The following is a 14228-nucleotide window of genomic DNA, read 5'->3' on the forward strand; positions in this document are numbered from 1 at the left end:
TTTGCATTTATTTTGCAGTGTCAGCATCAGATCATTTCTAACTCGCAAGCAGTGTTGTGTTGTGACTCCTTCACGACCTGTTTAACCTTCACTTGCTGAAGAAGCTCGCATGATTCCCCCAGAAGCAATGGCAATTGATCTCTGATGGCTTGTATTAAGCTGGACACTGGAAAGGTCCTGGCTTTGCTAGTGAATATCTGAGCTATGAGCACTACATAGACTCCTAGCTTTTAGTGCCACTGTGATAGCAGTTAGACTCTCATCTGCATTCTGTGCATGTGCTGGGAAGTGAACCTAGAAGCCCATGTGAGGTATACCAGTAATCAGGCTACTACTGCCTATATCCCCAACCACTTTTCATTGCAAACTAGCCTTGAACTCACCCTATAGTTAAGACAGGCCTTAACTTGGAGTTGGTCCTGCCTCAGCCTCCTAGTACAGGCCTGACCCTGATTGTCCGCCCCTCATCCTGCATCTGCTGACACCCTCACTGAACAGCACCTTTCACAATGCCTGGCACTTCCTGCATGGGTGTGGGGTGCCTGAGGAAGAGGCCCACATTCTGTTCCATGCTTGCTGCCCCGTGCTCTCAGCACCCCTGCCATCTGCATGCTACATGATTCATATGCTGAGCCAGGGAAAACATTCTGGTGTTGGAGTATGTGAAGCCATGCTGAACTGGCACCCCGCAGTGTTAAGGTTAGTGTCTCAGGGAAATGTGAGCGCTCCAATACTTAGACATTAACTCTAGGTGGTTTTCTTGAGGCCTATATGGTATCTTGTAATTGTCAGATATATTTTTTTGAGCCCTATGATAACTGCACAAAGAGATTGCTGCTTTTTATCTGCCTCCTACATACATTCCTGCTGGAGTGGAACCAAAGACCACGGAGAAGAGCCTACCCAGTGTCAGTGCTGTGAGGCTGGCAGGGATGGACTGTAGCCTGAAAGCGCTGCTCTACAGTCATGTGACCCTCCTTCAGTAGCATGAGCATGTGCCTTAAACTACTTAGGCTTTGAATATGCTTGCTTCAAAGTGTCGGACCAGGAAAGACGGGATTTATCAAGTTGCACGTTTTCATATAAATATTGCAGTCTTTTAATTAGAAGTCTTAAGGACACTGCTATTTTCATGGAAAACCACAACACTGAAACTACTTTTACTTGGCCGTACCTGTCGTAGCGTGCTTAAAGCTTCTCAAGATTTGGAACCTGCCTACACGTAGAATAACATGACTTGAATTGTTGATAAAGTACATCATCAGTTTCTCTTGTTCACTGCACGCACACTGAATAAAGTCTAAAACAAAACCTTACAGGTTGTTAGAACAATTCACACAGTTGCTCCCCCCTCCTCCAATAATGTTTTTAAAATTAAAATTTAAAATAATAATTTAAAAGTGAGAGGCTGGAGAGGTGGTTAGCAGTTAGCTGCACCTGTTGCTCTTTCAGACCTGAGTTTGCCTCACCATACCCATGTCTACCAGCTCACCATACCCATGTCTACCAGCTCACCATACCCATGTCTACCAGCTCACCATACCCATGTCTACCAGCTCACCATACCCATGTCTACCAGCTCACCATACCCATGTCTACCAGCTCACCATACCCATGTCTACCAGCTCACCATACCCATGTCTACCAGCACGCAGCACCTGTCACTCTAGCACAGAGGTATCAGATGCCCTCCTCAGACTCACAGGCATCCACACACATGTGGCATGCATTCATACAACAGATGTAAATAATAAACTTTTTAAAAAATTAGAAAGAGGAACTGAACCAAACCACAGCTCCCTGCACCCAAATCCTGTGGCGGGGAGAGCTGAACTCCTAGAAGTGCGGACAATCCTGAGACCGCAGGACTGACCACCACTTCTACTCACATCCCTGGCCCAAGAGGAAACTGCATAGTGCCTCTGGATACAGGAATATAGGAGCAGTCAGTGGCAGGAACCTGTCTGCACCTGGAACTGAACTGAAACAGTCCCTCAGCTCCCTCCACCCAAATCCTATAGGGAGGAGAGCCGGACCCTCAGAAGTATTATTTTTGTTTTCCTTTGCTGAATATAAAATGTTCAGAGAACTGAGAGGAGACAACTACTTTCTTCCCACATTCCTGACCCAAGAGGAAATTACCTAGTGCCATCTGTGCCCCCTGGGCACAGGAACCTAGGAGCAGTCATGGGCAGGACCCATCAGGTTTCTGCCTGTACTAAGAGTTGAAAGCCAGTCACTAGGAGCACCTACACACCTGAAAGCAGAGCACTCTGTTCCCAGACTCCGCTGAAAGAAAACAGGCCTACAGGAGTGCTGACACACAGGCCTGCCTACAGGAGGGTGAAGCCACTGTCAGAGACAGCAAGACAAGCTAACATCAGAGACAACCTGACGTCGAGAGGCAAGTGCAGGAACCTAAGCAACAGAAACCAAGACTACTTGGCATCATCAGAGCCCAGTTCTCCCATCAAAGCAAATATTGGATATCCAAACACACCAGAAAAGCGAGATTTAGATTTAAAGTCCCTTTTTATGATGATGATGGAGGACTTTAAGAAGGACATAAATAACTCCCTTAAAGGATAATAGGTATAGAAGAGAGCAAAAACTCCCAACTTAAAGGGCCAGTAAATATATTCATATAAATAACTTCCCTGACCTAAAGAAAGAGATCCCCATAAACATACAAGAAGCCTACAGAACTCCAAATAGATTGGAACAGAAAAGAAATTCCTTCTTTCACATAATAGTCAAAATACCAAATGCGCAAAACAAAGAAAGAATATTAAAAGCAGTAAGGGAAAGAGGTCAAGTAACATATAAAGGCAGGCCTATCAGAATTACACCAGACTTCTCACCAGAGACTATGAAAGCCAGAAGATCCTGGGAAGATGTCATACAGTCCCTAAGGGAACACAAAAGCCAGCCCAGGCTACTATATCCAGTAAAACTCTGTAACATAGCTGGAGAAACCAAGATATTCTATGACAAAACGAAATTTAAACAATATCTTTCAACAAATTGAGCCCTACAAAGGATAATAGATGGGAAACTCCAACACAAGGAGGGAAACTACACCCTAGAAAAAGCAAGAAAGTAATCTCCTTGCAACGAAACCAAAAAGAGACACACATAATAATTCCACCTCTAACAACAAAAATAACAGGAAACAACAGTCACTATTCCTTAATATCTCTTAACATCAATGGACTGAATTCCCCAATAACTAATGGACTGGATATGTAAAGAGGACCCAGCATTTTGCTGCATATGGGAAACACACCTCAAAGACAAAGACAGACACCGCCTCAGCATAAAAAGCTGGAAAAAAACTTTCCAAGCAAATGGTCCAAAGAAACAAGCTGGAGTAGCTGTTCTAATATTGAATAAAATTGACTTGCAACAAAAAGTCAGAAATGATAAGGAAGGACATTTCATATTCAGGAAAGGAAAAAATCCATCAGGATGAACTCTCTGTCATAAATACCTATGCTCCAAAGCAAAGGCACCTACATACATAAAAGAAACCTTACTAAAGCTCAAAGCACACATTGCACCTCACACAATAATAGTAGGAAATTTCAACACCACACTGTCATCAATGGACAGATCATAGAAACAGAAACTAAACAGAGGCATAGGTAAACTAACAGAAGTCATGAACCAAATGGACTCAACAGATAATTATAGAACATTCTCTCCTAAAGCAAAAGGATATACCTTCTTCTCAGCACTTCATGGAACCTTCTCTAAAACTGACCACATTATCGGCTACAAAACAGGCCTCAACAGATACAGGAAGATAGAAATAATCACATGCATCCTATCAGATCACCGCAGACTAAGACTGGTCTTCAATAACAACAAAAACGACAGAAAGCCCGTATATACATGGAAGTTGAACAATGCTCTACTCAATGACAACTTGGTCAAGAAAAAATAAAGAAATTAAAGACTTTTTTAGAATTTAATGAAAATGAAGATACAACATTCCCAAACTTAGGGAAACAATGAAAGCTGTGCTAAGAGGAAAACTCATAGCTATGAGTGCCTCCAAAAAGAAACAGGAGAGAGCATACTTTAGCAGCTTGACAGCACACCTAAAAGCTCTAGAACAAAAAGAAGCAAATATACCCAGGAGGAGTAGAAGGCAGGAAATAATCAAACTCGGAGCTGAAATCAACCAAGTAGAAATGAAAAGGACTATACAAAGAATCAACAAAACCAGGAGCTGGTTCTCTGAGAAAATCAACAAGATAGATTAAACCCTTAGCCAGACTAACCAGAGGTCACAGAGAGTGTGTCCAAATTAACAAAATCAGAAATGAAAAGGGAGACATAACAACAGAATCTGGAAAAATTAAAAAAAAATCATCAGATCCTACTACAAAAGACTATATTCAACAAAACTGGAAAATCTGGAGGAAATGGTCAATTTTCTAGACAGATACCATGTACCAGAGTTAAATCAGGAACAGATAAACCATCTAAACAACCCCATAACTCCTAGAGAAATAGAAGCAGTTATTAAAAGTCTCCCAACCAAAAAGAGCCCAGGTCCAGACGGGTTCAGTGCAGAATTCTATCAGACCTTCATAGAAGACCTCATACCAATACTGTCTAAACTATTCCACAAATTAGAAACCGATAGAACACTACCTAATTCCGTCTATGAAGCCACAATTACTCTTATACTGAAACCACACAAAGACCCAACAAAGAAAAAGAACTTCAGACCAATTGCCCTAATGAATATTGACGCAAAAATACTCAATAAAATTCTTGCAAACCAAATCCAATAACACATCAAAACAATCATCCATCATGATCAAGTAGGCTTCATCCCAGGTATGCAGGGATGGTTTAATGTAGGAAAACCATAAATGTAATCCACTATATAAACAAACTCAAAGAACAACATGGTCATTTCATTAGATGCTGAGAAAGCATTTGACAAAATTCAACACCCCTTCATAATAAAAGTCTTGGAAAGATCGGGATTTCAAGGCCCGTACTTAAACATAATAATATACAGCAAACCAGTAGCTAACATTAGAAACTTGAAGCAATCCCACTAAAATCAGGGACTAGACAAGGCTGCTCACTCTCTCCCTACTTATTCAGTATAGTACTTGAAGTCCTAGCCAGAGCAATTAGACAGCAAAAGGAGCTCAAAGGGATACAAATTGGAAAGGAAGAAGTTAAAATATCACTATTTGCAGATGATACGATAGTATACTTAAGTGACCCCAAAAGTTCCACCAGAGAACTACTAAGCCTGATAAACAACTTCAGCAAACTGGTTGGGTATAAATTTAACTCAAACAAATCAGTAGCCTTCCTGTACTCAAAAGATAAACAGGCTGAGAAACAAATTAGAGAAATGACATCCTTCACAATAATCACAAATAATATAAAATACCTGGGTGTGACTCTAACCAAGCAAGTGAAAGATCTGTATGACAACAACTTCACATCTCTGAAGAAAGAAATTGAAGAAGATCTCAGAAGATGGAAGGATCTCCCATGCTTGTAGATTGGCAGGATTAATATAGTAATGGCCATCTTGCCAAAAGCAATCTCCAGATTCAATGCAATCACCATCAAAATTCCAACTCAATTCTTTGTAGAGTTAGACAGAACAATTTGCAAATCCATTTGGAGTAACAAAAAGCCTGAGATAACGAAAACTATTCTCAACAATAAAAGAACTTCTGGGAAATCACCATCCCTGACCTCAAGCAGTATTCCAGAGCAAGTGATAAAAAAACAAAACAAAAAAAAAAACTGTATGGTATTGGTACAGAGACAGGCAGATAGACCAGTGCAATAGAATTGAAGGCCCAGAAATGAACCCACACACCTATGGGCACTTGATCTTTGACAAAGGAGCTAAAACCATCCAGTGGAAAAAAGATAGCATTTTCAGCAAATGGTGCTGGTTCAACTGGAGGTCAGCATGTAGAAGAATGCAGATCGATCCATGCTTATCACCCTGTACAAAGCTTAAGTCCAAGTGGATCAAGGACCTCCCCATCAAATCATATACACTCAAACTTATAGAAGAGTCTCGAACACATGGGCACTGAGGAAAATTTCCTGAACAAAACACCAGTGGCTTATGCTCTATGGTCAAGAATCGACAAATGGGACCTCAGAAAACTGCAAAGCTTCCTGTAAGGCAAAGGACACTGTCATTAGGACAAAATGGCAACCAACTGATTGGGAAAAGATCTTTACCAATCCTACATCTGATAGAGGGCTAATACCTAAAATATACAAAGAACTCAAGATGTTAGACTCCAGGGAGCCAAATAACCCTATTAAAAAATGGGGTACAGAGCTAAACAAAGAATTCTCAGCTGAGGAATATCAAGTGGCTAAGAAGCACATAAAGAAATGCTCAACATCCTTAGTCATCAGGGAAATGCAAATCAAAACAACCCTGAGATTTCACCTCACAGCAGTCAGAATGGCTGAGATCAAAAACTCAGGTGACAATAGATGCTGGCAAGGATGTGGAGAAAGAGGAACATCCTCCATTGTTGGTGGGATTGCAAGCTGGTACAACCACTCTGGAAATCAGTCTGGAGATTCCTCAGAAAATTGGACATTCCACTACCTGAGGACCCAGCTATACCTCTCCTGGGCATATACCCAAAATATTCTCCAACATATGAGAAGGATACATGCTCCACTATGTTCATAGTAGCCTTATTCATAATAGCCAGAAGCTGAAAGGAACCCAGATGCCCTTCAACAGAGGAATGGATACAGAAAATGTGGTACATCTACACAATGGAATATTACTCAGCTATCAAAAACAATGACTTCATGAAATTCATAGGCAAAATGGATTGAACTAGGAAATATCATCCTGAGTGAGGCAACCCAATCAGAGTAAAACACACATGGTATGCACTCATTGATAAATGAATATTAGCCCAAAAGCTTGGATTACCCAAGATACAATTCATAGACAACATGAAGCTGAAAGAAGAAGGATGACCAAAGTGCAGATGCTTCACTCCTTAAAAGGGGGAACAAAAATTTCCATAGAAGGGGATATGGAGGCAAAGTTTGGAACAGAGGCTGAAGGAATGGCCATTCGGAGCCTGCCCCACATGTGGCCCATATATATACAGCCACCAAAACTATTTAAGATTGATGTAGTTAAGAAAGTGCATGCCGATAGGAACCAGATATAGATCTCTCCTGAGAGACACAGTCAGAGCATGTGAAATACAGAGGTGAATGGTAGCATTGAATTGAGAACAGGACCCCTGTTGTAGGAATTAGAGAAAGGATTGAAAGAGCTGAAGGGGTTTGCAACCCCATACGAACTACAATGCCAACCAACCAGAGCTCCCAGGGACTAAATCACTGCCCAAAGACTATACATGGACTGACCCATGGCTACAGCTGCATAGGTAGCAGAGGATGGCCTTGCTGGGCACCAATAGAAGGAGAAGCCCTTGGTCCTGCTAAGGTTGGACCCCCAGTGTAGGGGAATGTGGGGAGGGGGGAGGGGGATGTAGAGGGGAACATCCTTATAGAACTAGAGGAGGGGGATGGGATAATGGGCTTATGTCCTAGAAACCAGGAAAGGGAATAACATTTGAAATGTAAATAAAAAAAAATCCAATGGAAAAAAGATAAACGGTATTGGCACACGAACCCACACACACACACACACACACACACACACACACAAAGCTTACAGTCTCTACTGGCTGTTATGATGCCAGTGACCCACTTATGAAAAAAAAAATTAGTTAGAAAAGTGAAGCCCTTTCTTCTATACTACATTTCATCATGACCCATATTTAACCATTAGTTACTGGTATGTTTCTTAATTTATTTTATTTTTGTACTTCCGTGGTCTACCTATTTGGATATGCATGTTTGAGTACATGTGGGAACTCGTGCAGGTGTGCATGGAGCCTGAAGTTGGCATTGTCTTGAATGGTTGTTCTCTATTGAGGTAAAGCCACTGAACTGGGAACTTGATCTGGCTAGTCTGGCTAGTCTGGCTAGCCGGCTTGCCCCAGGGGCCCTTTGCCTCCACCTCTTAGGCTCTGGGTTTCCAGGCAGCCACAAAGCTTTGCTTTTAGATGGGTGCTAGGGATCCAGACTCTGGTCTTGATGCTTCTGTGCAAGTGCCTCACCTGCTGCATCCCCTCCCCAGCCTGGTGTGTACATACATGATCTCTTGTGTGGGGTGCTGAGGTGTGTGCTGCTTCTAGTTCTATCAGCACGCAGCTTGCTCTTCTAGTTCAGTGCCATGTCAAGGGCATCTCGCTCTGTCAGCACGTGCGGCTCTGTCACTGCCTGAGTTTATCATAGTTTTATTATAAAAAATAGCAGTGATGTATATTTAATTGTGTTATCAATATCACTGCACCAAACATTGATATTGCACATCTGTAAGTAGCTCCTGTGAATCAAACTAGTTAAACAAAAGGGAACAAACAAAACCCCCCTCCCCTGGCTGTGGATTACACTGGAATTGTTGAAGCTTAAAACAATACATGATAAAAGGTTTTTAATAAGAACGCCCCTTCCTAAGGAGAATGCTCTTCCTTCCATAATTGCCATGGCTGCAGTGTTGTACTGCAGCAGCGGGAAGGTGACTGATACATACAGTCAAGGTACGTCTTTTGTCCAGGCTGGCCTCGGATTCACGAGCATCCTCCTGATTCGCTCTTTAAGTGCTGGGATGGCAGGAGCCATGTGACCTTGCAAAGGTTAAACAAGTTCTTATTGTAGAAATATTTTTCTTTTACTTATGAAATGCAGACCATTACACAAAACCACTAAATATCATCTCCCTCACTATTTAAGGTGAAATTTTTTGTGTTCATGTGTAGTCATGACGAGTAGACTAATAGCTGAAACTAAGGAATCACTTAATCTCTCTGTGCTATGCAGGGCTCTTCTATAAATCCTGAATAATTTGGTCCACAGCAGCCTTGTGATTCAGCTTACCCCATTCATTATACCATATAGATAAGAAACCTAGCATGTGTATGTTAGGAAGCTTGCCCAAGGTCATACACCTAATAGTGTATTATGTGTATGTCTGTAATGAATGATGGAGCCAGAGTTCAGACAGTCCAAATCGTCACCATGCTACCTACCTTGGTGACACGGCAGCAGTGCATAGGAACTGTCACCATGCTGCCCACCTTTGTAGTGCACAGCACATATCATCTGCTTATTGATTTTTCTAGATGTTATAAAAATTTCCAAAAGGATTCAGGGACAACCAACAGCAAAGGAAAGAAACCTCCAGCTTTTTAAGTAATGTATAGTTGCTTCTCAGTATTTGAGGGGACTCATTCCAGGCCTCCTTGTGGGACCAGGTACCAAAGTCTGCATATGATCAAGAGCCTTACATAAAGTGCCGTAACGTTTGCATGGAACCGGCACGTCCTTCTGTATACTCTAGTGAGCATCTTTACTCACTAAGTGCATACAGTAGTGTCGTTGTTTCACTGTGCAGTTTAGGGAATAATAGCAGGAATAAGCGCCTGCTCATTTCCAGTACAAATGCAGTAATTCTACAAGTATTTCCACTACAGGTCTGTTGAATCATGGGTGTGCAGCTGCAGACGTGGAGGGCTGGTTTACTTCATGTTTTGTGAGCGGCTCACTGGTATAGTTAGAATGGGGTTGGGGTGTTAAGAGACAAATTGTGCTCCCATCTGTGTCCAGTGAGCTTCTGTTTCTGGGGGAATGATGAGCATTGTAGATCCAGCCCCGTGTGTCCACACAAGACAAGCCCTTTCCCAGTCTGCTGCGCGAAGCTCTGGAGTGACGCTTGTTCCAGCTGCTTTGTGTCAGATGTTCAAGGCCTGGGCAGGATTTGCCAGGAGGAGCCATAGGCGTTGCATCAAACTGGGTGCTTACAGGAGTGTTTGTTGGCACTGTGGGTTCTACCTGCCATCGTTTCTCTTGTGTCTTTGGCCCCACGCTTTCACTCTGCTCATCCTGTGCTCCGAATCAATGCTCTTCTTTACAGTCAGTTCTTCCCACGCCATTCCTCTCCATGTGGCCAGGCTCTTTGACAGTGTGTCTGAAAATGTGCTGTGTGGGTACACAGCTCCCCAGTGTGCTGCTGGGGAGAGGGACTGCACCATTCTGCTGCTGCTGGGGAGAGGGGCTGCACCATTCTGCTCCTCCTTTGAGGACTACTCTTGGAATAAAAGTTCAGCCAAACCCAAACTCACAGGGATTTGTCAGGAAGTGCTGCTAGTGCAACATTGTTAACTTGCTCTGAAGACCTGCAACCTAGAAGACACAGAATCTCAACCTTTTCACCCCATCTCCATTAGGAGACATAGTGCCTGCTCTAGGCATGTGACTGTCAAATCTGTGCCACGCTATCCTCCCTGGCCATGTTCACGTCGTCCTGAGATTACAGTTTGAGGTAGAAGCCAGCAGAGACAGAGCAGATGGGATGCCACTGGAGGATGTTGGAAACAGGGACTTTGCATGTGGGCTGTACCCTTGCTGGCCAGCCATCCTGGAAAAGGTGACAGGGAGGAGGGGTTGAAACCCTTTCGAGTGTTTCAGGTTAGTGCTCATTTGGTTTGACTTTCAACTTTGCATCATGCAAACACCTATGTATTCCATTGTTTGTAATAAAGGTAGGCATATATTCCACTGGTTTTTTATTTAAAAAGCCTTAGATCTAAGATAAGGGATTTAAAAATGAAGTTTGCTGTTATGTAAACTTTTATAAAAATAGAATTTTTAGTTACTGATAAAAACACTAAAGTGTATGGGCGCTAAATTTTACAGAACACAGTTTACCCCTTTATTCTCTGAGTTGTGCCTCAAGACCCCTCATGGGTGTCAGAACTAGTGTCAAACTGCTGTGTGTGAACGTTGTGTGTGTGTATAGGGAACACTCATTCATCCATATAGCTGTGTTTTACTTTTCCTAGATATACATCCCCATAGTAAAGTTTCTTTGACACACTAATAATAACATGAAAACGTAGAGTAATTTAGCAGTGCACTGTAATGAAGACTGCCTGATGTACCACTCACTGTTTCTGCACTGTTGTAGTTAATATTTTCTGACCATAGTTGACCAGTTGTAACTAAAGCTGCCTATGTAAAGGCTGTGTCAGGGCTGCTGCTGTCCTTTCTGTATGCCTACTGTGCCTTACCAGAAGGCTGGTAAGGAGTCCAAGTTTTTATTGGCTAGAACATTATATGTTTTAGTAATAATGTAGTTAATCTGGACTAACAGTTATCCATGCACAAAAGTATGAAGTTTAATTTACCTGTTTGCCCCCACTTTCACTTTTCATTTTATTTTACATGTTGGTGAAGCCCTCTGAGGTACTGAACAGCTTTTTCCAATATATTTCCCAGTTTCTCTAGCTGGAGCAAGTGAGCAGGTAGGGGTGGCTTGAGAAAGTGATCCAATAGCCTAATGAGAGAGGACAGCCCGAAAGTTTAAATCAAGAAACAGAAAGCCCAGGTCTATGTAGAGAAGTGGTTCTTGCACATACACTATTAATTTTTAAATTATGCGTATGGGGGGTACAAAAGGCCAGAAGTATTGGGTCTCCTGGAGCTAGAGTACAGGTGGTTGTGGGTCACTAGCCCTGTGTGTTGAACCATCTCTTCAGCCCACAGAGAAGTGGTTTTGTTTTATATTTGAGTGTTTGCCTGTGTGTGTGTGTGTGTGTGTGTGTGTGTGTGTGTGTGTGTGTGTGTGTGTGTGTGTGTGACATGTATTCCTGGTGCCCAGGAAGCCAGAAGAGGGTGCTGAATCCCCTGGAACTGAAGTTACAGATGGGCGTGAGCCACAACTCAAGCCGGCTCCTCTGGAAGAATAGCAGATACTGTTAATCACTGAGCCGTCTCTCCATCCCTCCTCATCCCATCCTTTAGAGCCTTTTTTGTGTTGCTGTGTATAATCTATAGGAAGAAGAACTAGTGAACATGATTTGCAGTGTTTCTGGACCACAGAAAATCATTCCTATACAGTTCTGTGATGGCTATATCCCAGGTGTCAGGGATTGGTGGAGAAAGGTCGTTGCTCAAAGGAAGGAGGTCAGAGCGTGACTGAGTTTCTGCCATGGGTGTGATTGATTATGGCTTTGGTTTGGATTGCCTTGTTAACGCAGGTGACAGAAAAGCACACTGCCTCTGTTCTAGCTGTTCATCTGGACATGCACTTTTCCTGCTCACCTTCTAGGTTCTGGTGGGAATGGTTGATAATGTTCTCACAGAAACTCTGTTTCCTGAGCCCTGAACATCTGTCCCCAGTGCCCTGCCCTTAGTGGGGTCTCTTGGACCCCATTCAGTGTCTGCCTGGTAAACTGTTGATCGAATCAGTCACCTGGTGACATTGGAATCAGGTTCTGGAACTCACTACCAGTTCAGGATCTGTGAATGTGTAATGGCGTGAGAGCAGCAAGCCATGTTTACTGAGTTAATCTCTGTAATTGAGTTGTTTGCCTTCTGTTTGTTGGTAGGTGCACAGTATTTCCCACTGTAGGACTGGTATTAGCCCATTTTCTACTACCACAATGCAATACGTGAGACAGGTCAGTATTATAGGAAAAAAGTTTATTTGATCTCACATTCAGAAGCTAAAATTCAAGACTGGAAGCCTAGGTAGCTGTGTTGGTTTCTGGTGAGGACCTGACAGTGTCATGGGAAAGACTCACAAACCAGAGTGGAAGCCAAAAAGTCTGGGCTTTCTTAATCCTCTGTGGACACACTCCAGTGATATAAGGGCCTGCCCAGGCCCCACCTCTTACAGGTTTCACATCACCTCCTATTGCTCACAACTGGGCATTGTGCCAACAACACATGAGATTGGGGTATACAGCCAAACATCCCAACCATTGCATGCTTTTGACATTCTGGCAAGGACTGTCATTGTGTGGCATTTGGTAGACTTAGCAGAATGTGTGACATCATTCCTTCTACCTTCTGAATGCCATCCTCTGCTCCAGTTATCAAGACAGCTGAAATGCTCCTGTCTACTCCGTGGGGTGAGGTCCCTCCCAGTGAAGGACCACGAATACATTTGTTTTTGTAATAGTTGTGTGTGTGAGTGTGTGTGTGTGTACATGCGCATGTGTACCAATGCCTGTGTATGTTCATGCGGACGTCACAGAAGGAGGTAGGGTGTCCTGCTCCATCACTTTCCTCCTCCCTGTGCCACAGAGATGACTTTCACTGAACCTGGCAACCAGCAATCCCAGAGAGCCTCCTGATTGTAAGCACCTCACAGTTGTTGGGGGTGGGGTAACAGAAATGACTGTGCCCAGTCTTCTAGTTACATGCTCAGGATTTAGCCCAGACCTTCCTGCAACCAATGACTCCTCCTCACAGAACCATTTCTCAACCCAAGTTGTTGTCTTCACCATTCAATAGCCATTACTACTGTTCAAGAAGCCAGCTTTGTCACTCTGCAGCTTCCCAAATAGTGTACGGTCCTTAAAATGACTTAACTTCAGTCCCCTACATTCCCTCATTTCTATGACATATTGCTCAATATTGTTAGTCAATCTTTTTTTTCCAGTAGCAAAAACTAGACATCATTAGTATTGTTTTCTGCAGTTATCAATATTGATTATATTACCAAAACTGCTCATTTTTATTGGAATTTCTTTCATTTTAAAATTTCTTTCTGAGTCTTTTTATGAGATATATATTCTAGAATTCATTTTGTAGATCATTTGGTGGTAAACTCAAGTTTTACCAGGAAATACTAGGTTTGTCCTATTTCATGAGTACGGTGTTTTACTGAGAATGTAATTCTAGGTAGATGTAATTTTTGTTAGAGCATAGTGACATTCAGCAGTGTAAGAGAGAGAGAGAGAGAGAGAGAGAGAGAGAGAGAGAATATATGAGTGTGTGTGAGTGTGTATATGAGCATGTGTGTGTGTGTTTGAGAGTGTGCATATATGAGCTTGTGAGTGTGTATATATGAGTGTGTGCATGTGAATGTATGTGTATATGAGCATGTATGTATAAGTGTGTGCATGTGTGTGACAGTGTGTGTATATGATTGTGTGTGTATGTGAGTGTGTATGTGTGTGTGTGTATGTGTGTGTCTGTGTCTGTGTCTGTGTGTCTGTGTGTTGGCACATATGTGGAATCAGAGGGCCACTCTGGAAGTCATTCAGTCTTCTACCTGTAGGAGGGTTCCAGGTTCAAGCTCAGATCCACATGTACCTTTACCTGTT

The 14228-nt window shown here is 42.6% G+C and overlaps 1 protein-coding gene across 8 annotated transcripts in view; it reads left to right on the plus strand.

Annotated features, from left to right (window-relative positions):
- Map4k3 (mitogen-activated protein kinase kinase kinase kinase 3) overlaps window positions 1-14228 on the plus strand; it is a 169308-nt gene that overhangs the window by 38385 nt on the left and 116695 nt on the right. The gene's annotated exons all lie outside the window — the stretch shown is intronic.

This window comes from Rattus norvegicus, chromosome 6 (genome assembly GCF_021556685.1).
Source record: "Rattus norvegicus strain SHRSP/BbbUtx chromosome 6, alternate assembly SHRSP_T2T, whole genome shotgun sequence".
NCBI lineage: Eukaryota > Metazoa > Chordata > Mammalia > Rodentia > Muridae > Rattus > Rattus norvegicus.